Source organism: Rhinatrema bivittatum, chromosome 13 (genome assembly GCF_901001135.1).
Source record: "Rhinatrema bivittatum chromosome 13, aRhiBiv1.1, whole genome shotgun sequence".
In the NCBI taxonomy this organism is placed as follows: domain Eukaryota; kingdom Metazoa; phylum Chordata; class Amphibia; order Gymnophiona; family Rhinatrematidae; genus Rhinatrema; species Rhinatrema bivittatum.
The window spans coordinates 39,322,303-39,347,758 of NC_042627.1; the positions used below are offsets into that span (position 1 = coordinate 39,322,303).

General features: G+C 48.5%; 1 protein-coding gene across 1 annotated transcript in view; it reads left to right on the forward strand.

Moving 5' to 3' along the window:
• The window catches only part of THSD4 (thrombospondin type 1 domain containing 4), a 1,544,828-nt gene that overhangs the window by 147,274 nt on the left and 1,372,098 nt on the right, over positions 1–25,456 (forward strand). The window contains 1 exon segment of the mRNA XM_029575745.1: positions 1,752–1,824. The gene's annotated coding sequence lies outside the window, so the exon portion shown is untranslated.

The following is a 25,456-nucleotide window of genomic DNA, read 5'->3' on the forward strand; positions in this document are numbered from 1 at the left end:
CTCTTTTAAAGAGCATAACCCGGCTGGTAATGAGTTCCATAAACTGGGCCCTGCTATTGAAAAGGTGCATTCACATGTTTTATCTAGATGTGCTCGACTCCAAGATGGAATCTCAAGGAGTCCTTGATTTGATGACCAAAGGCTGCATCCTGGTGTATAAATCGCATTGTATTAATTCATGGTGATGAAATATTTTTTAGAAGATTATGAATGATTGTTATATGTTTGTATATTGTATGCAATATGTAATAGGCAAGCAATGTAAGGAAAACAGTATGGGAGGGATATGTTCATGGATGGGAGTATTGGTGAGAAAACAGGCCGCAGAATTTTAATTTATTTGTAGGGGGAAAATGATATAAGCAGGGAGTCCAATGTAAAGGGAATTGCAACAATCCATGCGTGAAAACAGAAGTAATTGAAGAACTGTTCTGAAATTGTGAGGTTCTAAAATGGGTTTGAGGTGACGCAGAAGTTGAAGCTTATAAAAGGATGTTTTAATAACTGCTTTTATGTTCATATTCATGGAGAGTTACGTTAAGTTACGGACTCCATTTGTAATGGAAATGTTTTGGCCATCAAATGATATTTTGTCTGGGATGTTTAATGGAGGACATCAAGAGAGATTCATAAGCTCATTCTTACAAATGTGAAGTGATAGCTTGTTCTGATATAGTCATTTGTGTATGGATGTGAGTTGTTTTGTGTGAGTCCAGGATGATTTTAACGGGAAGTAAATCTGTATGTCACCAGTATATAATTTATAGTGATTCCCAAGGCTCGCCAATAGTCTATATAAGGGGGTCAGATAAATGTTAAACAACACTGCAAAGACAGCTGAACTTCGGAGTACACCAGATAATATAGAGAACCAGTTAGTCTGCTGAGTTGCTGTGTGCGGTTTGTAAGATAAGAAGAGAACCAAATCAGAACAGTACTTGTGAAACCCAATGAACCTAACCGAGAGAGGAGAATAGATAAATGAACAGTGTCAAAAGCAGCAGAGATATCCAAAAGAATGCATATTGCATGCCAGAATCAAACCCATGGCGGATAGTATCAAAAGTTGAAAGAAATGTTTCGGTGTCATGATGTCTACGAAATCCAAATTAGTATTGTTCTAATATGGTGTGTGAATACAGATATATAGAGAGAGAGTTGTAAAACTGTTTTCTGTAAACTTCGCAAGGTAGGGAAGGGAAGAGACAGGGCGATAGTTTGAGAGGGCAATCAGGTTGCAGTCAATTTTTTTAAGAACAGGGTGAACTGAAGCTCTTTTAGTGCTATTGGAATGTTAGTAGAGGATAATGATGAGTTAACGAAACCAGTAATGAATTGACTGGATTCATCGTTAATCATTTTCATTATCACGGTGGAACAAGGGTTGCACAATTCAATTTGTTAATTGTATGAATGACCTTGAGATCTGATACTTATGAAAAATGATCCCATGTGGTGCTTTCCGTGTAAAGATTGTCTGTCAGAGGATTTGGGTCATGAATGAAAGTATTGTGTAAAGTTTTAATCTTTTTGCTAAACGAAAAATGCAAATGTCTCTGCTTTACTTTTTTTCCCTGAATAGGAGCAGGGGTAGAATTAATTTTAATAGTTTTGAATGTAGATGAAACACCGCTATATTAGTTGCCATTTACTTAAAATAGTAGGTTGTGCTTGCAGCAGGCGTAACCAAGCACCTTTCAAATTTTATGGAGAATATAAATTCAATGAACAATTTCCATCTCATTTTACAGATTGGTCAGTTCTGTTGTTACTGTTTAGGATTTTCAACTTGTCGTTCCGCAGCTGTCAATTGAACACAGAAAGGTAAGCTTAAAGAATGTGTGCATGTTCTGGACTGTTGGCAGGATTATTTGGCTGCTTAAATGTAGTTTATTTGAAAAAAAAAACTATAAAGATAGAATATCACATAATTGTCAATATAAAAGAAATGTTTTTATTGATCCATTTGCTTTTAAACTCCTGAAATCTAAGCAACCTATACAGTAAATATTTTTTGCAATATTGGAGAAATTGGGTAGTGGGAGCCGGATGCTGGAAGACTTAGTAGGTTGGCATAAGGTTATAGAGTCTTTCACCTCTACATCACTGATTCCAGGGCCGGTGCAAGAATATTTGGCACCTTTGGTCATGAACCTTTGGTCATGCGCCCCCTTCCCCAGCTTCTCTCTAACACAGCCGCTCCCTCCTATCAGTGGAAGTGGCTCCAGAACAGTGCTCCTTTGAAGTATTAGGCTGGCATGGCACCCGTCTGAGCCTTGTGCTTGCAGCATTTTGCCACCCCCAAAACTTTGGTGCTCTAGGTGACCGCCTAGTTTGCCTTAATGGAAGCACCGGCCCTGTCTAATTCAGATTCTGGCTGATGTTCATACTAGTGACAGGTCACTACTATCTGAAAGCTGTTTGGTAGTCTATGTGAAATAAACTAGGATTCTATATAGGATTCTATATACCCAGTATATAGGTATCTGTTAGGAGTTACTTAAAAAGAATGACACTACAATTGACATTGAATGATTATATTTTTGGTACTGTAAATAGATTTCATTTCATTTCTGATATATTCTAATTTCTGATATATATTCCACCTTTCATGACTGATTAGCCACTTAAAAAGCAGATGACATTCAGGTAATGAAGGTATTTCCCTGTCCCCAGAGGGCTTACAGTCTTAGAGGATAACTTTCAAACAAATGTGTGCTGTTGCGATTCCGGGGCGCTCCCGGAATCGCCACCTACCCCGTCGCGGTTCCGGGTTGAGTCCGTGGTCCCCGGGCCTTCGGGGACCCCTGCCGCCGCAGGCCCGGCGTCTGCCTGCCTCGCCCGGGCCTGCAGCTTCCCCTGCTACGTCGTCCTCGCTGCGTCAGAGCAGCCGGCGTCCAGCCGCGGCTAGCTCCGCCCCCTAGACGCGCGCGCGCGGCTGGCCCCGGTTCTTAAGGGGCCAGCGCGGGAAAATGCAGCCCAGCCTCGGGATGACGTCAGACGCCCTCAGGGTATTTAAACCCTGCTACGAGACCTGCTCCTGGCCTTGCAACGAGGTTCCCAGGTATTTCCTGCTTCCAGTTGCTGCATTCTCTTGTCCTCTTGTTCTTTGTGCTTCCTGATCCCGGATTGGCTTACGACGTTCCCTGGCTCTCGACTCTGGACTGGCTTACGACGACTCTCTGGCTTCTGACCCCGGACCGGCTTACGTTGACTCTTCGGCTCTTGACCTCGGACTGGCTTTCGGTGATCCATTGGTTCCTGACTCTGGACTGGCGAGCGACAACTCTTCGGCACTTGGACTTCAACAGCCTCGGCCCTCGCGGGTCCTCCTAAGTCCCAGCGGCCGGGTCCCTACGGGCTCCTCCTGGGGGAACTCCGGCTTCCAGGGTGAATCTCCTAAGTCCCAGCGGCCGAACTCCTACGAGCTCCTCTCGGGGGAGGATCAGCTTCCAGGGCGAAGGTCCTCTCAACACAGTGCCAGCACCACCATCACCTCCTTCCTCGCCAGAGCTCTTGGTCGCATAGGGCTCCCAGAGTTCCACCCTCGGCCAGCCACCAGTCTGTCTTTGCCGCCTCCTGGTCGGGGTTGCTGCTGCAACCACCTACAGCAGCTCTTCCTCTGGCTCTGATCGGCCCAAGGGTCCACAACTCCAACAGATTGCAAGGCCATGGACCCGGCGGACCTTGCCGGTCTAAAGGCCATTCCGGGCATAGCCCAGAAGTTGCAGCAACAGCAGTCCTGCTTGGATACCTTGATGTCTGCCGTACAACGCCTGGCGGATCGCGTAGATGGGACCTCCGCAGCTCACCCCGCAGCCTCCACGTCTCAGGTCAACCCGGGTTCCCCTGTCCCGGTACAGATGCCAGCACCCCCTAGGTACTCGGGGAATCCGAAGGCGTGTCGGGGGTTCCTCAATCACTGTTACATTCGTTTTGACCTCCTGCCTGCGCAATTCACCACGGACCGGGCAAAAACGACCTACATTATTTCCCTTCTGGATGGGAAACCTTTGACTTGGGCTTCCTCCCTTTGGGAGCGCCAAGATTCCCGCTTAAATAATCTCGTGCAATTTGTCAAAGCTTTCCGGAGGATCTTTGACGAACCATCCCGGGCCTCCACCGCCGCCTCAGAGCTTCTCCAGCTGAAGCAAGGTAATCGCCCCCTGGAGGAATTTGCGATGGAATTCCAGACCCTGGCCACCAAGCTGGCCTGGGGCGAAGATAGTTTGCATGGGATTTTTCTGGAGGGCCTGTCTCCTAGGCTCCAGGATGAACTTGCGGCCCGGGACCTTCCGGACGATTTACAGGAACTCATCGAGCTTGCTGGACGCGTGGACCGGCGCATCCAGCGCCGTTTCCGTGAGCGAAGGTCCGGCCAGGGAGGGTCCGCTCGTCGAACCACGCCACCTCGGGTTCGAACTTCACCTTCTGCGGCAGCTGCTCCTCCGTCTGAAGAACCCATGCAGTTGGGTCGGGGTCCTCTCTCGGCCCGAAGAACGAAGGCGTCGACGCTCACAGGGACTATGTCTCTTCTGCGGTGGTGTAAGGGGCATTTCCTAGCCCGCTGCACAGAGCGTCCGGGAAACGCCAGAACCTAGAGTCTAGTGGGGAGTTGACTCTAGGCAGTATCTCTCCGGACTCCCCATGTACTGTTCCAGCTAAACTCTGTCTTCCTGGAGGGGGTTTTGATACCCTGGCACTCCTCGACTCCGGGTCCGGGGGGAATTTTATCCTCCGAGACCTGGCGCAACAGCTACAACTCAAAGTCGTGCCTCAGGAACCACCCTTGCGAGTATCGTCCATCCAGGGGATACCCCTCCCAGGAACCATAGCTACTCGTACGACTCCGCTTCAGCTTCAGGTGGGTCTTCTTCATAAAGAGGAGATCTCTTTCCTCATCCTTGAGAGGTCCATTCACCCACTCGTCCTCGGACTGCCCTTGCTAAGAAAACATTCTCCGGTGATCGACTGGTCCTCGCTCCAGATCACATCGTGGGGTCTAGGCTGCGCCCGCCATTGTCTTCCTGCTCGCCCGCTACAGATGCTTCCGCTCCTGGCTACTCCTCTGACAGTTCCACCCCAGTACCAGGCTTTCCAGGATGTCTTTTCTAAAGAGAAGGCAGAGTTACTCCCAGAGCATCGCCCGTTCGATTGCGCAATCGACTTGCTTCCGGACACCACGCCCCCTCGTGGGAGAGTATATCCTCTGTCCTTACCGGAGACCAAGGCTGTGTCCGCCTACATTAAAGAGAACCTGGACCGAGGGTTCATCAGGACCGTCTAACTCTCCGGCTGGAGCCGGCTTCTTCTTCGTGGCCAAAAAGGATGGGTCTCTTCGGCCCCTGTATGATTACCGGGGCTGAACCAGATTACCCGACGAGACCGCTATCCATTACCTCTGATTCCGGAGCTCCTGGATCGCCTACAAGGAGCTCGCATTTTTCACCAAGCTGGACCTCTTAGAGGGGCATACCAACCTCGTACGAATCCGACCAGGGCGACGAGTGGAAGACCGCCCTTTAATACCAGGGACGGCCATACGAGTACCTCGTCATGCCCTTCGGTCTCTGCAACGCTCCAGCGGTGTTCCAAAATCTAATGAACGAGGTTGCTACGTGACCTCCTGTACAGTCAGTCATTGTTTACCTCGACGATGTCTTGATTTTTTCCCGGGATCTTGAGGAACATCGGCAACATGTGCGACAGGTTTTGCTAAAGCTGAGGGAGAACCGACTATATGCGGAAAACTGGAAAATGTCAGTTTGAGGAGGAGTCTTTGCCCTTTCTGGGATAATCATCTCCTCTACCGGCTTCCGCATGGCTTCCTCTTACCGGCTTCCTCTACCGGCTTCCAGAACTGGCCCCCAACCGGTGGGAGTAAAGGCAATCCAGCGGTTTTTAGGCTTTGCCAATTTTTACCGCCACTTTATCCCACATTACTCCTCCTTGGTGGCGCCCCTAACAGCCCTCACGTGCAAGGGTGCAGATGCACGAAGTTGGCCACCAACTGCCGTACAGGCCTTCCAGGATCTCAAAGAAGCCTTCCTCCAGGACACTTGCCTCCAACACCCGAATCCCCTACTTCCATTCATTGTGGAGGTGGATGCCTCCAACGTAGCCGTGGGGGCCGTCCTGTCCCAGGTCTCCAAGGATGGGAAAAACCCGGCCATTGCTCCTACTTCTCCCGGAAGTTTTCGCCTGCCGAGAGGAACTACGGCATCGGAGATAAGGAGCTACTGCCATCAAGCTGGCCTTTGAAGCATGGCGTCAGTGGCTGGAGGGGGCCCAACATCCTATTGTGGTTTATACGGACCACAAGAACCTTGAATACTTGTCCCATGCACAGAGGCTCAATCCGCGGCAAGCACGCTGGTCCCTCTTCTTCAGCAGGTTTAATTTCATTCTTCGTTATCGGCCAGCAGCCAAGAATACTAGGGCAGACGCCCTCTCACGTGTCTCTGAGGTTGAGGACAGCCCTGACCCTCCTCAATACATTTTGGATCCGGCTAAAATCCAACTGGCAGCCACCGAAGTAGCACCAGCAGGGAGGGCGGTAGTTCCAGTACGTGATCGAAGATGGGTCCTAGCCTGGGCACACGATTCATTGACGGCAGGACACCCCGGGGTCGCCCGGACTCTCCAATTACTGACGGAGTTCTATTGGTGGCCACGGGTGAAGGAGGATGTTCGCCTCTACGTACAGTCCTGCTCCACATGTGCGCAGCAAAAACCTCTGCCGGGTCGCCCCTGGGGGCTTCTTCAGCCACTCCCTGTACCCGCGGAGCCATGGACCCACATCTCCATGGACTTCATCGTCGAGTTGCCCCCGTCTCAAGGGAAAACGGTGGTATGGGTCACGATTGACCGCTTTTCGAAAATGGCCCATTTTGTGCCCCTTGCCAAGTTACCCACGGCCCCAGAGTTGGCTGAACTTTTCATCCACCATGTCTTCCGCCTACACGGCTTACCTCAGCATATTTCCTCGGATCGTGGCCCCCAGTTCACGGCAAAATACTGGCGGGCGCTCTGCAGGAAATTTGGGGTTCAACTAGACCTGACCACGGCGTTCCACCCCCAAGGCAATGGGCAGGTGGAACGCACGAATCGAACCCTGAAAGCGTTTCTCCGAGCCTTTGTTAGGGAGCAGCAGGACAACTGGGTGGCCTCTCCTTCCGTGGGCCGAGTTCTGTTACAATCGTTCATCGACACTCCGCCACGCTACAGTCTCCCTTCCAGCTGGTTTATGGAAAGGTCCCCAAGCCTCCACTACCGTTGCCTGTGTCTACCTCTTCGCCAGCGGCGCAACTGACGGCCAACCAGATTCACCAGCTTTGGCGCACCACTCAGGAGAAACTCCACCGCAACCGCCGCCCGGTTTTAAGGCTTACGCGGACAAGTCTCGCCGACCCGCTCCAGTATTCTTGCCCAGAATCTAGGGTTTGGCTCAGTACAAAAAATATCAGCTCCGGATCCCTTCCATGAGGCTAGCCCCTCGCTACATCGGACCCTTCCGGGTAGCCGAGCGTGTTGGTGCGGTCTCCTACCGCTTACGTCTACCATCTACTCTTCGGATACACAACGTCTTCCATGTTTCTCTCCTCAAGCCGGTGGTCCTCTCTCGCTTTCCACCCTCTGCCTCCGGAGCCCTTCCGAGGTTGCCTTCAGATCCTGGGACCACGTACACGGTGAGAGAGGTCTTGGACGTCCGGTTCCGCCGTCATCGGTGGGAATACCTCCTGTCTTGGGAGGGCTATGGCCCAGAGGAGAATTCCTGGGAGCCCTCTTCCCATATTTTGGATAAAGACCTTCTTCGCCTGTTTCACTCTGCGCACCCGGACAAGCCGCGGCCCCCCGGGAAGGGGCGTAGGAGGGGGGTACTGTTGCGATTCCGGGGCGCTACCGGAATCGCCACCTACCCCGTCGCGGTTCCGGGTTGAGTCCGCGGTCCCCGGGCCTTCGGGGACCCCTGCCGCCGCAGGCCCGGCGTCTGCCCGCCTCGCCTGGGCCTGCAGCTTCCCCTGCTACGTCGTCCTCGCTGTGTCGGAGCAGCCGGCGTCCAGCCGCGGCTAGCTCCGCCCCCTAGACGCGCGCGCGCGGCTGGCCCCGGTTCTTAAAGGGGCCAGCGCGGGAAAATGCAGCCCAGCCTCGGGATGACGTCAGACGCCCTCAGGGTATTTAAAACCCTGCTACGAGACCTGCTCCTGGCCTTGCAACGAGGTTCCCAGGTATTTCTGCTTCCAGTTGCTGCGTTCTCTTGTCCTCTTGTTCTTTGTGCTTCCTGATCCCGGATTGGCTTACGACGTTCCCTGGCTCTCGACTCTGGACTGGCTTACGATGACTCTCTGGCTTCTGACTCCGGACCGGCTTACGTTGACTCTTCGGCTCTTGACCTCAGACTGGCTTTCGGTGATCCATTGGTTCCTGACTCTGGACTGGCGAGTGACAACTCTTCGGCACTTGGACTTCAACAGCCTCGGCCCTCGCGGGTCCTCCTAAGTCCCAGCGGCCGGGTCCCTACGGGCTCCCTCCTGGGGGGACTCCGGCTTCCAGGGTGAATCTCCTAAGTCCCAGCGGCCGAACTCCTACGAGCTCCTCTCGGGGGAGGATCGGCTTCCAGGGCGAAGGTCCTCTCAACACAGTGCCAGCACCACCATCACCTCCTTCCTCGCCAGAGCTCTTGGTCGCATAGGGCTCCCAGAGTTCCACCCTCGGCCAGCCACCAGTCTGTCTTTGCCGCCTCCCGGTCGGGGTCGCTGCTGCAACCACCTACAGCAGCTCTTCCTCTGGCTCCGATCGGCCCAAGGGTCCACGACTCCAACATGTGTGGTGGCATATACGCATGTATATGGCTGTGAGCAGATGTATGCTAGTATTCTATAACCCATGCAATGTTACACCACAGCATATACACATACGTAGGCTTACGTGCAAATACATGCAATGCATTGAATGTATATCCATGCATTGAACATGTGTACTTTTCCTACCTATTTTAAAAATATACGTGCAAAAATAAAATAAAGTAGGACATACTCATGTAACTCAATATATTATAAAACGTGCATATTAAGTTTGCCCAGTCTTTCTCCAACGCATTGATATTCTCTTGGTTCTTCAGCCTGAACTTCCCCCAATTCCCCCAAACCTCCCACCCAGTCAGTACTACACAATAAACATGTTTAATATCACTTAGGCTAAATTATTAGTAGATGTAAAATAACCCGAATAAGTGGCAAATTTACGCACATAAGTGTATTTTAAAATAGCAAATTATATATATAAATTCTGGACCGGCCCCAGAACACCCCTAGACTGCTCCTTTTTTATACCCATATATGTGCACGCGAAAGTGGAAATACGCACATATTCTCGTCTTATCTAAAATACGGACCACACGAGTAGATGCTACTTGCATGCGTCTATGCTAAATTTTACACGTGTAACAGTTTGAAAATTCACCTTTTAGCCTGGATCTAAGGCAATGATAATCTTTGAATGGATGGACATGGAGACATTGTTGATGGTTTTTCCAAAGCAGGTCAGAGTCATGAGGAGGACAATTTACAAAGCAATTTACCAGCAGAAATTTCTATTTTCCTGTATAAACTGACCTGTCTGACAATTGCCAACCTCTGTGTAGCTATAAGAATGCACAGGATTTCTTTTGTTTGGGTTTAAATGAGGTGCTCCCAGTTTGGGGTGGGGGGCATATTTAGGTCAGGAGAGAAAATCAGTATTCACACATTTGATTTTCAAATGTTTGCATGCTATTTAGCCCTAGCTTAGCCAAATACACACACAGGAAGTACAAAATACACTGGGGTAGATTTTATAAAACTACGCCCATGCGTAATTTTGTTCGCATACCAGGCGCAAACAAAAGTATGCCGGATTTTATAAGATATGCGCGTAGCCGCGCATATCTTATAAAATCCGGGGTCGGTGCGCGCAAGGGGGGTGCACATTTTGAAAAAGTAATAAACATGTTTCACTCCACTCATTTTATAGACCTCTATCATACTAGAACTGCACACAATACTCCAGATGAGGTAGCACCATGAAGTGATACAGACCCATTATGACATTCTCTATTTTATTCTCCATACCTTTCCTAATGATTACTAGCATTCTATTTGCTTTCTTGGCTGCTTCTGCTGCACACAGAGAAGAGGATTTCAACATATCCACAATGATATCTAGATCCTTTTTCTTGGTGGTGACCAATGTTTCTTCTAACTTTTGACAGTCTATGTGCTTAAAAATGTACTTTTGTGCAACTTTTTATAAACCGAGTTCAAATTTGTGTACTATGAGCGAATATAAAGCAAATATTGGGATTTGTTTTGTGCATGCTATGCTTTGACACGCACGGCTTAGAGAGAAACTGTGCTGGTGACCCCTAATATGGAACTTTTCATTGTGCAACTATAATTTTGGTTAATTTTCCCTACATGAATCACTTTCTACTTGTCTACATTAAATTTCCTCTGCCATTTGGATGCCCAGTCTTTCGGTCTCACAAGATCATCTTTCTATTTCTCATAATCCTCTTGTGATTTAGCAACTTTGAATAATTTATTATCATCTGCAAATTTGTTCACCTTATGTTTTTCCCATTTCCAGGTCATTTATAAATTTGTTAAAAAGCAGTGGCTCACTCCACTATTCACTTTATCCACTGAGAAAAAGCAGTGGCTCACTCCACTATTCACTTTTATCCATTGAGAAAACTGGCCATTTAACCCTACTCTCGGTTTTCTATCTTTAGCAAGTTCCCAATCCTCAACAGGACATTGCCCTCCTATCCCATCACTTTTTAATTTCCATCAGGAGTCTCTCATGATGGACTTTGTCAAACACTTTCTGAAATCCAGATATACTATACTATATCAACTGGCTCACCTTTATCCACATGTTTATTCACGATTTCAAAAAACATAGCAGATTGATAAGGCAAGACTTCCCTTGGCTAAATCCATGTTGGCTTTGTCCCATTAAATCATGATTATCTATATTTTGAGTAATTTTTTTCTTAATAATATTTTCCTAGCATGTAGCAGATGGACTCAAAACAAGTGGGATATAGTGTGCTCGTGCTAGCAGTTGGAGACGGATCTGACGTCAGCACGGGTACATATACCCCCACAGGAAGTGTAGCAATTCAGTAATTTCCATCTCCAAAGCAGTTTGGAGCTCCCTCACGCTCGCTGAGCGTGTTTCCAAATTCTACACGACTAAATTCATAGAAGAAACCTACCTGAAGATGAGCCCCGCACTCCTGCGGTGATACCAGTTGGTCCCTCCCCCAGTTGAGTTTCCCGAGGCGATTTCCGTGGTCCCTCGGAGGTAAGTGCCTCGGTCCGGTGGCCGGCTCGCGGCAGGGACCTAGCCCCCGAGTGAGAAGGGCTTGGGCGTGGCATAGAGGCAGCCTCGGTCCTGGCGTGGGCTTGGCCCCCGAGCGAGACGAGATCAGGTGCGGCCCAGAGGCAGCGGGTGCACTTCCTCGAGCGTGGCGGTGATGGTACTTACCCTCTCCCCCCGCAGCCGGAGACCGCCTGGGTCGCAAACCGGGATAGCACCGAAGACAAGGTAAGGCATACATCTTTACTTGGTCTCCGAGGAAGTGAGGCTTTGCAGAGTCTGCCCTAGGTGGCAGTCCGCCAAGGAGGTCGCCATTTTTCTGCCTGGTTGTTAGCCGCACGTATTAGGCGCACGCTGTTACGCGCACGGCGTTAGGCGCACATTGTTAGGCGCACAGTGTAAAGCGCACGTTTATAGGCGCCCGCTGATAAGCGTCCGTTCCTAGACGCACATGGAGCATAAGAGAGCCCAGGCATCAGCGGGGCTGGCCCCTCCAACATCAGGCATGAACCTCTGCTCGGCATGCAACCTCAGAGCCACACAGAGCAAGGAAGCAGATGCCCTATGTGCCCAATGTGAAGAGGCCTTGGGAGTTCCAGGCCAGGACCGGTCACAACCCAGCGTACTTGCCAGTTCCTCAGGGAACACCCTGGACCTAGCCGGCAGTAGTGAGCAGCCGGGGACCCCGAGGGACCTGATACCCTTCAGACCAGATCCTGCTTCGCTCTCCTGGGTGGAATTATTCAAGGGGATTCATGCCTTTGTCTCAATGCAGGCTGCTCCCCGAGCGGGTCCATACTACCGGATGATCCGGCCCCTGGACCCTCAAGGCCTAGGCACGGCCACGCGCCACCCGGGACCCCCACTTATGGGGATTCAGATTGCCCTGAGGAAGACGACGAGTCCCCCGAGGAGGGAGAACTTCCCTCGGGTGTTGAACCATATCGGACCATGAGGCGCTTCTTCTTGAGAGGGGATCTCCCAGGCCTGATCTCTCAATGCCTGTCGGAACTAGCTCTTCCGGGCCATGATGCCCCAGAGGAACCGAGAATGAACCCCCTGTTGGAGGGCCTGCGCCAAACGTCTCACCATTTTCCCCTCCTACAAGTAGCTCAGCAGTTAATCGATCTGGAATGGAATATGCCAGAGGCCTCATTCAAAGGGGGTCGGGCCTTGGCTGGCATGTATCCCTTAGACCCGGCAACCAAGGAGAAGCTGGCGTGCCCCCAGGTAGACGCCATGGTTAGCGCAATTGTGAAGCGCACCACCATTCCGGTGGAGGGGGGGACGGCCCTCAAGGATACACATGACCGGCGCATGGACACCATTCTGAAACAAGCCTTTGAGGTGGCAGCCATGTCCTTACGGATTGCGACCTGCTGCACCGTGGTGACACGTTTCTGTTTATCACAGGCTAGGAGCAACACCCCGGGAGAAGAAATGGAATCAGCTCTCTCATTCCTCACTGATGCAGCCTCCAACCTAGTCCGTACGGCAGCCAAGGGAGTGTCATCCTCAGTGGCGGCCAGGAGACAGCTCTGGCTACGTAATTGGTCGGCCGACTCCTCCTCCAAGACGCGCCTCACGAGAATGCCCTTTGAGGGATCCCTCCTGTTCGGCAGTGACCTTGAGAAACTGGCCAATAAATGGGGCGCCTCTCCATTACCCCGTCTACCAGAAGACCGGTCAAGGAGGAACCAACACCCCTTCCCCAGACCATCCAGAGGTAGAAACTCTCAGTGCTTCAACCCTTACAGGACTCGCTACCAAGCACCTCGTTCGCAGGCCAGGAACCAGTCCTTTCGGCCTAAGCACAACAAGAGGGAAACCGGCTCGGGTTCGGGGCCCGGCCGTACCCCACAATGACAATCAGCCGACCCATCCGGGGGTCGCGGCCATAGAGGGCAGGCTGTCCCTCTTCTACCGCAGGTGGGTCGAGATTACCTCGGATCAGTGGGTCCTCGCCATCATCCGAGAGGGGTATTACCTGGATTTTCTTCTGCTTCCGCCGGACAGTTTGTGGAATCTCCTTGTTCGCCCATCAAGAGGACGGCCCTAGACGACACTTTGCGGAGGCTCCTGTCCCCAAAGGCCATAATCCCAGTGCCTACAAGGGAGATGAATTCTGGGCATTATTCCATTTATTTCATCGTGCCCAAGAAGGAGGGCACTTTCCGGTCCGTCCTGGACCTCAAGTCAGTCAACCGATACCTACGGGTCCTCAGCTTTCGCATGGAAACTCTGAGGTCTGTCAAAAATTTAGTACAGCCAGGGGAGTTTCTCACATCCCTAGATCTATCGGAAGCCTACCTGCATATCCCAATCCATCGGGATCATCAGCGCTATTTACGCTTCAAGGTCCTGGACCAGCACTTCCAGTTCAGAGCTTTACCGTTCGGGTTAGCCACCGCGCCGCGGACCTTTACCAAGGTCATAATAGTAGTGGCAGCGTCCCTCAGGAAGGAGAGAATCCTTGTCCATCCCTACCTGGACGATTGGCTGATCCGGGCGAAGTCACCAGAGGAGAGCAGCCAGGCAACCAACAGAGTTATAGCTCTTCTGGAAAGCCTAGGATGGGTTGTAAACTTGAACAAGAGTTCCCTACAGCCGTCTCAGTCGCTGGAATACCTAGGAGTCCGATTCGACACCCAGGAAGACAAGGTCAGCCTGACCTCCAAGAGAAGATCAAAGCCACCCGGCCCACAGCTTGGGATTACTTACAGGTCCTCGGCCTTATGGCATCCACTCTGGAGGTGATACCATGTGCGCGGGCTCATATGAGACCTCTCTCGATGGAGCCCACGATCACAGAACTACACCGTACACCTACCTCTACCAGCCAGAGTGCGGAATCAGATACGGTGGTGGTTGCAACCCGGCCACATGAGCCGGGGGTCAAGAATGTCCTCCCCAACCTGGACCCTGCTCACTACAGATGCCAGCCTGAACGGATGGGGAGCACATTGTGAAGAACTCACCGCCCAAGGGCGGTGGAACAGAGAACAGTCGGGGTGGAACATCAACCGACTAGAGGCACGGGCAGTCAGGCTAGCGTGCCTGCGATTTGCCCACAGACTTCGCAACAGTGCGGTCAGAGTGATGTCAGACAACGCCACCACGGTGGCATACATCAACCGACAGGGCGGAACCAGAAGCCAACAGGTATCCCTAGAAATAGCCCCCCTGATGACTTGGGCGGAAGCAAATCTCCAGGACATCTCCGCCGTCCACATCGCCGGGAAGGACAACACCACAGCAGACTTCCTCAGCAGAGAAAGCCTAAATCCAGGGGAATGTGTGTCACCCACAGCTTTCCAGATGATTGTGGATCGGTGGGGGATGCCGGGCATGGACCTACTAGCGGACAGGTCCAACGCTCAAGTACCCAGATATTTCAGCCGCAGGCGGGATCCTCTATCCCAGGGGATCGATGCCCTGGTACAGCCATGGCCTCAGGGGATCCTGCTATATGCCTTTCCTCCATGGCCCCTGTTGGGCGCCATTATACACAAGATTTAGTGGCACAGAGGCCTAGTTCTTCTAGTGGCACCGGACTGGCCAAGAAGACCCTGGTACGCAGACATGAGAAGACTACTGGCAGGGAATCCACTACCCCTGCCTCCACACAGGGACCTGCTGCGGCAAGGTCCCATCCTCCACGAGGATCCAGCTCAATTCTCTCTTATGGTCTGGCCCTTGAGAGGGCTAGATTGAAGAAACGAGGATACTCGGGGCCGGTAATAGATACCCTTCTCCGAGCACGCAAGTTCTCCACATCACTAACATATATAAGGATCTGGAGAGTATTTGAAGCCTGGTGCGAAACTCACGGCACCAATCCACATGCCGCTAAGATCCCTAGCATTTTGGATTTCCTGCAAGATGGACTTCAGAAGGGTCTGTCCCTCAGTTCCATCAAAGTTCAAGTGGCAGCGCTATCCTGCTACGGTCCCCGGAGGGACGGCAACAGCATCGCTTCACACCCAGACGTTTCACGTTTCCTGAAAGGAGTCAAACACATTCGCCCGCCACTGAAGTGGCCAGTGCCCCTGTGGAACCTCAACCTAGTCTTGGAATTTCTAGCGGGATCCGCCTTCAGACCCCTTCGAGGCCTTTCTCTCCGTTTGTTGACCTTGAAGATGGTGTTCTTGCTGGCTGTATGTTCAGCATGCCGCATCTCAGAGCTACAAGCACTGTCCTGCCATGATCCGTTCCTCAGAATCACTCCAGAGGCTATCCATCTTCGCACGGTTCCTTCCTTCTTACCCAAAGTAGTCTCACAATTTCACCTCAACCAAACCATATCCATGCCAACTACGGAAGGTTTGAAGAAGTCAGAAGAAGGTCGAATACTACGCCATCTCGACATCGGCAGAATACTGGCCAGATACTTGGAAATGTCAGAAGCAGTAAGAAAGACGGACCATCTGTTCGTCCTTCACAGCGGGAAGAAGCAAGGAGAAGCGGCCTCACGGCCAACCATCACCCGCTGGATCAAAGAAGTTATCAAGGCGGCCTACGTAGAGGCAGGAAAACCACCAACTCTCATTCTACCAGAGCGCAAGCAGCCTCTTGGGCAGAAACTAGGATGCTGTCGCCTGCAGAGATAAGTAGAGCGGCGACGTGGTCCTCCCTCCATACCTTCTCCAGATTCTACCGTCTGGACGTTCAGGCCAGGGAGGACACTGCATTTGCGAGGGCAATCCTAAACGTACCTTGGGCAGCCTCCCGCCCAGTCCGGGAGTAGCTTTTGTATATCCCACTTGTTTTGAGTCCATCTGCTACACGCTAGGAAATGTTGAGATTACTTACCTGATAATCTCCTTTTCCTTAGTGTATGCAGATGGACTCAGCATCCCGCCCAGCTGCCGGTATACATGGGGATTCGCTGACTCACGGTAAGCCATGTTTGCTTATATAGGGCTTCCATCCTGCCGGGTGTCGACGCCTTCCGGTTAAGAACACTGGCGGTCTCCAGCTACCATCAATTGGTCAGGGTAATCCTGTTCATTTAAACGATCGGTCAGTCACACATATATCCATAAAAGCTTTTGCAAGGAAGATTACTGAATTGCTACACTTCCTGTGGGGGTATATGTACCCGTGCTGACGTCAGATCCGTCTCCAACTGCTAGCCCGAGCACACTATATCCCACTTGTTTTGAGTCCATCTGCATACACTAAGGAAAAGGAGATTATCAGGTAAGTAATCTCAACATTTCTACCATTTTGCCTGACACTGACATCAGGCTTACTGGTCTGTAGTTTCCTAGATCACCCCTGGAACCCTTTGAAAAACTGGCATTATGTTGGCCACCCTCCAATCTTCAGGTACCATAGCTGATTTTAATTATCGTTTACAAATTAATAATAGCATGTCTGCAAGTTCTTTCAACATCTTGGGATGTATACTATTTGCTACTCTTAAGTTTGTCAGTTTGCCTTGTTACATCTTCCAGGTTCACTGAGTTTTGTTTAAATTCCTTTGAATCTGGGATGGGTAAAGACTGAAGTAAAGAATTCATTTATGCTCTTGTTTCTGGCCTTGTCCTCCCTTAGTGCCCTTGATCATCTAACAGTCCAACTGATTCCCTCACAGGCTTTTTGCTTCAAATGTTCCTGAAAAAATTTTCATTAGAGTTTTTGCTTCCACGGCAAATTCTCTTTGCCTTCCTTATCAATGCTTTACATCTAATTGCCAGTGCTTATGCTGTTTCTTGTTATCTTTATTCTGATCCCTTTTTCATTTTTTGAAAGATGCGCTAAAAGTGACGCAAAATGAAATGTTTGTTTTATTCTTTTGAAAATGACATGAAGCAACATAGCATATGTCGTTGATGTTTTTATGTCATTTTCAAATGACTGCACTCTCCTACTTCAAATTCCAATCCTTCTCCAACTTAACAGAGGCAGACGCGTATGCTTTTTACTGGCTTTTCCTCTCTGGGGAGTCTCCTTTCGTCTTTCGTGGTCCAGATGCTCACTTGTTTCTGCCCTCAGTAGTGACGACAAGGGCAATGAGCCAGTCTTACTTTTATACAGATTTGCAGCAAGCTGGCTGAGCTATGAGGAAAAGAGGATTGTGTACTTAGTTTAGCATATATGCACTATTTTTATCACATTCTCATGCTGCTATTAAGTGCACAGACGGTAGTAGCGCAGAGTCTTAGTTTGCGTGCTAGTAATGTTTTGTACACTAGTGATTTTTTAGTATGTGCAGCAAAAAGTTTAAAGGTGAATTTTCAAAGAGTTGCAGGTGAAAATATCAGTACATACATATGTAAAAAGCATATACTCATGAATAATTGCTATTTGATAAATCTCAAAGTAACAGTATGCGAGAATATTTGTGCATGTAAAAAAGGGGTAGGCCAGGGCAGGGCCAACATTGCTATTTTATGAATCTCATGTACATTTGGCAACTTTCTTGTGAATGTTTACACCTGCTCTATATTTGGAGTAAGTGATCGTAATCATCTTAAAAGTGAAACACTGACTGGGTGGGGGTCTGGGTGAAATGAGGGAGTTCAGGCTGAAGAGCGAGGAGGGTTTCATGACCCTTGATGCCACGCGCATATTAGAAAATCTCCCAACTTATATGCATAAAAGCAGACCTATGGGGAGTAAATGCGTGTAAATTATGCAGGTAAAATCTCCATGCATATATTTTAAAAGTTAAACACAAAAATAGGCAAGTATAACTGTTGCGTTCTGTTTAGCCAGATAGATTCTGATTTATCTGTTCTAATCTTGAGATTGGCACTTATCTAGATATGTGTTAAACTGCTACTTATCCGGCCCAATCAAATAGCTGGATGACTCTAAAAAGAGCTATTTATCCGACTAATAGCTAGATTCATCATTCTATATTTTCGCCCGCCGTTGTTGTGGCTGTACTATCGGAAAAAGTGGTATTCCCACATTATCGCCCTTAGCGCTGCCAGACCATAACCCCACCCACACCCCACCCATACTCCTCCCCTTCCCCTCATTTCAATAATATCTCTGTGATGCGGCCATTATCACGTGCAGTAGGGCATTATTGAACGTGATAAGGCCACATCGCGTTTTGATAAATGACTCTATAATTTAGGTAGCCAGAAATTTAGACTTATTTGGCTACCTAAGTTAGCCAGATAAGTTGCTCCTCCCCATTTTGCCCTGCCCACATTTAGCCGATTAATACTTAGTCAAATAAGTAGTTATCCAGCTAAGTGGCGGCCACTGAACACATCTAAATATGCTGACACTACCAATTAACTGAATAAGTCAAATCTTAGCCAGCAAAATGGCCCTGAATATCTGGCCCTATGTGTTTTACCTCAGTTCTGCTACTACATTTAAAACAGGTCTGCTGTTTCCCTTTGAACATTCCCTACAATGTTCGCAGGTACAAATTGTACCCGTACACTTTACAACAGCACAGACTACTGAAAATTGCCAAGGTAGAGTTTATACTGTAAATGAACATTCAAACAGGGGATCTAGCTCTTATAGTAAACAGATTTACCTTTAGATGTCTGGATCAGATAGTCAGGAGGTCATATTTAAATAACTGACATTGCTGGAAGACAGTTTCCAAGACTTGGATTATGTCATTACAGAACATTGAGTATTCCTGTGTTACAGATGATATCCAGAAGGTATAGATGAATAACTTGAGGAAGGACTGAAGAATAACTAAGGTCCCTGAAGTAAAGCCTTATTTAACTTCAGTTTGTCACTCAGCATTAGCTCATAATACAAAGTCCTATTTCTTCCATGTGACTATTGCAGAACTGAGAGGAGGTGTTGGTATTTCCTGATCATCCTCTGACTGGTGATGTTTGGCATTGCATTCTGTAACGGAAAAAGACAACAATACGATTCAGTGCCGAGAAAGGTACAAAAATGATTGGCAAGTAAAATGAGTGAATTAATTGTGTTGTAAAAGCAAGCAGTGTCTGAGTAGGAGCTGGTGTAAGATGCAACTCTTTTTTTATGGATGAGCTTCAAGGAGACAAATATTTGGCAGGAGAGAAAGCTCTGAGAAAGCACTATTGGCGACTTGTCTAGAAGCAATTAATTCTCATACAAAAGAACGTGTAGGAGACAGACACACAGAAAAACGTGTAGGAGACAGACACACAGAAAAAGAAAGGAAGAAAGAGAGAGAATGGAAAGGAGGGGAAGGTTGGTCCACTGGTGAAAGTTTCTTATAGAGTAGATCCTTAGTCTGACTTGCAGTCAACATATTAATGAGAATCAGCTTCTGCTCATGCCCTTGTGAGCTCCGGTCAGAGTTACCAATCCTGTAAATGCTCAGTAACCTTCCTTAGGTACCTGAAACACCACACTCAGAGGCTGCTGCTTGCTGTCAATGTTGTCATAGATATCTTTCTAATTAAGTGTCATCCTTTCAACTGTCAATATAATAAGGAACCACCACTGTTGCGATCCCTCCTGTCGCTGCGCCACAGGAGGCATCTTACCTTCTCTTCTGGAGGCCACTCTGAAGCCAGGGCCTCGCCTGTGAACTATCCAGGATTTGCTCCAGGGCCTGGGAGGCCTTGCTGTTCTTGAGGCCTGCCTGTGGCTTGCTTGGCTCTGCTTGGACTTCCTGGTTCGGCCACACCCTTCTCCCTAGGGGCCGGCCCGCAGCACTCCACCGCAGTTATAGGGCCGGTGAAGGGCGATCCAGGTGAACTCCTCCCAGGGAGTTGCCTGCATACAGCAGTATAAAAGGACCTTCACTTCAGTTCCTGTTTGCCTTTGGATTGGGTTCCACAGTTGCCTGTGTTTTCTGACCGATCCAGGTCCTCCATGGTCTCGCTTGTCTTGACGGCTCCCTGTCCTATGTCTTGCCTATTGCCTTGATGTTGGTTCCAGATGTTCCTAGATGCTTGTTCCAGATGTTTCTTCTTGCTTCAGACTGCCCAGAGTGCAGTATCCTGCTTCAGACTGCCAAGAGTGCAGTAACCCGCTTCTTCCATGCGCTTGTCCCATTCTCAGCGTGGTCCACGACCAGCCTTCCTGGGCTGTGTAGGGCGCGCAGTGGCGTCGGCCATCATTACTCATCAGCCCAGATGGCGCCGGCCATCCAGTGCGCCTGCCATGTGACAGGGGCCGGCCAATGGCACGGATACCCTGTCACATGGTAAGGGCAAAGGGGCATCAGCGCCATTTTTTTTTTGTTAGAACAGCTGATGCCTGGGAACGGGAAATCTCTCCCAAGGCCCCCCTGGATCTCTCCTCTCCCCGAGGTCCCCCTGGATCTCTCCCTGAGGCCCCCCTGGACCACCAGGTAATTTTTAAAGGTTTTGGGGGGGGGGGGGTCGATTTAAAGGGTCGGGTGGGTTTGTTTTTTTTTTAGCGGCGCGGGCCTCCCTAAAAAAAAAATTAGCGATGTGAATTGGAATCGGAATCGATTCCAATTCACATATCTTAACGATCAGATTCCCCCCCCCCAGCCGAATCTGATCGTTAAGACGATATTGCACACGATTCACATCTCTATCAATCAACATTGCGTTGTTGGTTGCCGTGGGCGTGCAGGTACGGTTGAGGGTCAGACCTTGTTCTCTAGTCTTTGTTTCAGCCTTGCCTCGCCTAGCTCTCCATGCTTGCACCGGCTCACCTCCCACGCTGTGGCTTGGGGCTCCTTCCTGAGTCTCGCCGTGGTCCAAGGGCTCACTACACCTGCTCTAGAGGCGACCATGCTCCTCCCGCTCGCAACAGAATCCGAAGGCCGCAAGCCCTCGGTTCGTACAGCAGCGTGGAGGACGCGCTCATAACAACCCCACCACATATTAATTATGCAAAGTGATCAAACAAGCAAGGAGACAAAATAAGTAGTTGTTTTGAAAGAAAACGTTTTATAATTTTTTTTTACATTTTTAGAAGGCAACAAATGTGGAACTTAACCAGAAGAATTTTTATAGTGAAGAACTCCACCCCATTTCAACATATGCCGGTCTTTTTTTTTTTTTTTTTTTAAAGCAAAAAGTGATAGTGAAAGTGCTTTCAAGTGTCAATGATATATCCAAAATAATTTAAAACTGATGCCCCCAATGTCAGTCATGGCAATATTTAACATCCCAAGAATTCTGTTAATTTTACATGTGTGAATCTTTCCCAAAGCAGCAAGTCCCAACATCAATGTTTTGAAGAAATTCTTCATCAAGAGATTGGACTTTTTTCATCATCCTTTTTTCATCATCCTTTGAACTATAACAATTTCAATTTGTGTTGGGAGGGGGAGGCCATACAATTCTATCAGATTGCTAGTGACTTATGTTTTGGCAGAGGAGGCTGGAGGTTGTCTTTTCCTGGCTGCATACCTTCTGTTGGAAGAAGAAGAAGATGAACCCTTTGCCAAGGGTATGTCTCTGATGGTAATTTCTGTGTGAATCAGGGCCATTGATTTGTGATGGCAGAGGGTTTGCCCCCTCTAAAACAAGGTGTGTCCAACTGTAATGAAAAGTGCCAGCTGGGAGGATATCCAAATAAGATTGAAAGATCTCTGCAACCCTTTGTACCATTCCTTTTCCATGGGAATCCTTCACCTACAAGATGAAAAATCTTCAGAGGGATAGCCGTGTTAGTCTATAAGGTGCCACCTGTCATTACCCCTGTATGATCTCCAGGGTTCTAGTTGCCAGGAATTTAGCTCTGAGGGATTTGGCATTGATCTTCTGATGAGCTTTGTATCCATCATCCTACTCCTTGAAAGTGTGGAAATCAGGAAAATGAGGAGTGAACTGAGATGCAAACGTGGAGATCATGGAATGACATTTGCATCCCATAATTAGTTCTGCTGGTCTGAAACTGTTAGCCAAGGAGATTGACTGGTAGGCAAGATAAGGGTCAGAAAATTTGGATAATAGGTGGTATGCAGACTGAACTGCAAGTTCTGCTTCACCATTGCTCTTGGGGAAATAGTGGACTGGAGGTAGTATGCTGGAAGGCATAAGCTACAGCAAAACTGGGGATAAGGTCTGATGCAAATTGAGGTGCATAATTAGAGATAACCTGTTCTAGAATACCAAAGTGGGAGAAAATTGATTACATTTTGTTGATAACCACTCCTGAAGTGGTATTGGGTTGCTGACCAACTTCTAAAAATTTGGAGAAATAGTCAATCATCAGGAAAGTTTTGTTACCAAGATACAAGTGGTCAGTTCCAAATGTTTGCAAGGGACAAGCTGGGAGGACCAAAGACATAAATGGTTCTGATGGCTTTGTCCCCATGCTGGCACAGATATTTGTTCCACCCAACGTTGGAGCTATTAACTCAGCCCTGGCCACCTTGAAGGCATTTTTTGCTTTTGCCCTATATTTTGTGATTTCCTGATGGCCTTCATGAAGTCTGGGGAATGTCTTGTAAGGAATAACTAGTCTGAATTCTTTCAATAGCAGGTCCTGATTAAAGGATCTAGTGATACATCTGATTTAATTATGTTGGCCAGTGATTGATTATTCAATGTATGGTGTCATCTATCATTTGTTCAAGTTTCAGCACCTGTAAACATTTGTCCAATATAGGCTAGAATGCAAAAACTGAGGCCCCAAACATTTCAATTAGAAGTTGCTCTTGGACATGGTCACTTGGCAGCATTTGAAAGAATGGAGCTCTGGAAAGGGTATCACACTGTCCTGGCACGTGAAAGATTGTGAAAAAGAATTTCATGATTCTCATGCAGAATCTTTGAATTCTAGGTGGAGATTAGAACAGTGGACTGAGAACCAGAGAAGCCAGGGTTCAAATTTCAATGATTCAATGATTCTCCTTGTGACTTTGGTCGTCACTTCACCCTTCATTGCCTCCATCACAAATTTAGGACCTTATTTATAAGCATTTTTCCCATAGATATAGAATGGAAGAAACAGTTTTGTAAGCCCTCTTGGGACAGGGAAATGCCTGCAGTACCTGAATATTACTTGGGGTCATTGTGGCTAGATGAAGCTGATGTAAAAATAGGATGAAATAGTCATTTTTAGCAGTGAAAAATGTGGATGCTGATCAGAGAACAAATGCTGTCTGTGTTCTAAAGACTCTGGATAGGGCAGTCTTTTTGACTTTTGAAACAGTAAGAGTGTGTGTTTCGGGCAGAATAAGATGTTATAGTGCTTGGTATGCACACTGCACGTGCATACTCAGTGGGAACACTGAGAGGAGAGGATCACCTTGCTGGTGGCTGAAAGGAATCAGTAAGTTTTTGCTTGGAACATTGGCTTTTTTAAAAGTATTGGGGCAAAGTTAACTATTTGGGAAAATTATTTAATGTGTTTGTGTGTTTGTGCCTTGAATAGTCAGAAAGGCAGTGAATAAACAAGTTAGACTGTATTTTTAAATAGTCAGTCAATAAGGTAGCTAGTAAGCAGTAGGTAGTGTGTTTATTTTTAAAAGTCTGCAGAACTGAGTGTTCTGCAGACTTTTAAAGAACTGAGTGTTTGTATTTAATACAAACTGAGTGTTTGTATTGAAAAAAAAAAAACCCACAAAAAAAAAACAACCCCAAAAAGTAGCCAGAAGCTAGAAATAAGCTAGGAGCAGTGTATACCTAAGTAAAAAAGTTGAATAGTTCAGCTCAGTTACTCACCTTGGAAAGGTGTTGAGGTAGTGTGATTGGGTTTGAATAGGGACCAACATTTGTTAATCAAGAGAGCAGTGAGTCACTCAGGCTGACTAACTGAAGTTAGACTGTTTGTATTTCCCAACCCTCCCACCCCTCGCCCACCCACACCTAGCTCATCCCTTAATTTATAGGCACGTGCCACTTTCACAAAAAAAAAACAGAACCCATCAACAAAAACTTTATTGAGAATTCGATCAGACCCCGGTAGGCCACCTCCAGACACATAGTGAATTCACTAATACATTTAAAAGACGTTAGACACATTCCTACTCCCATAGCAACCAAAAGCTTAACTAGGAACTGATCAAAATTGACATGAAGGCAGCAGTCCAGCAGCAAGAGGGAGGCTTCCCAGTCTTTTGCATAGAGTGTCACATGTATGATTTTTTACCCACCGGTGAGAAGATGTGCATGGGGTGCAAAGAGCTCCTGGCTCTCAGAGAATGAGTCCAATCTCTGGAGGCTAGAGTGGCAGACCTGGAGGAGCTGAGGCAGACAGAGAGGTATGTAGATGAGACCTTCAGGGACATAGTAGTCAAGCCCCAACTTCAGACTGGCAGCCCTGGTGCTGCCTTGGAGGAAGAAGGTCTCATGATGGGAGAGCACCAACCAGGTGCAGCAGGAAAGGATCCTGTAGCAAGGACCTGCTCTCCAGGTGATGCATTGCCCTTTCGCACTGAGGATTTCACCCCAAGGCCTACTGCCCAGGAGGGAAGGGTTAGGTCGGCCGTCATAGTTGGTGATTCGATTATTAGGAATGTAGATAGCTGGGTGGCTGGTGGGCGTGAGGATCGCATGGTAACATGCCTACCTGGTGCGAAGGTGCCGGACCTCATGCGTCACCTAGATAGGATTATTTATTTATTTATTTATTTGTAAGCTTTTATATACCGACGAACATTGGGAACATTTCATAGATTTTAGACAGTGCTGGGGAGGAGCCAGCTGTCGTGGTACATGTGGGCACCAACGACATAGGAAAATGAAGGAGGGAGGTTCTGGAAGCCAAATTTAGGCTCTTAGGTAGAAAGCTTAAATCCAGAACCTCCAGGGTAGCATTCTCTAAAATGCTCCCTGTTCCACGCGCAGGTCACCAGAGGCAGGCAGAGCTCCGGAGTCTCAATGCGTGGATGAGACGATGGTGCAAGGAAGAGGGATTCAGTTTTGTTAGGAACTGGGGAACCTTTTGGGGAAGGGGGATTCTCTTCCGAAGGGATGGGCTCCACCTTACCCAGGGTGAAACCAGGCTGCTGGCGCTAACCTTTAAAAAGGAGATAGAGCAGCTTTTAAACTAGAACAAAGGGGAAAGCCGACAGTCGCTCAGCAGCGCATGGTTCGGAGAGAGGTTACTTCAAAGGATACTAATGATGCACTAGAATTAGGGCATCCTGACAGTGAGGTTCCAATAATTAGAAAAATAGTCCAAGTGCCTGTAACTAAAAACTCACCTGAGCTAAAAAAATTCTAACTTATCC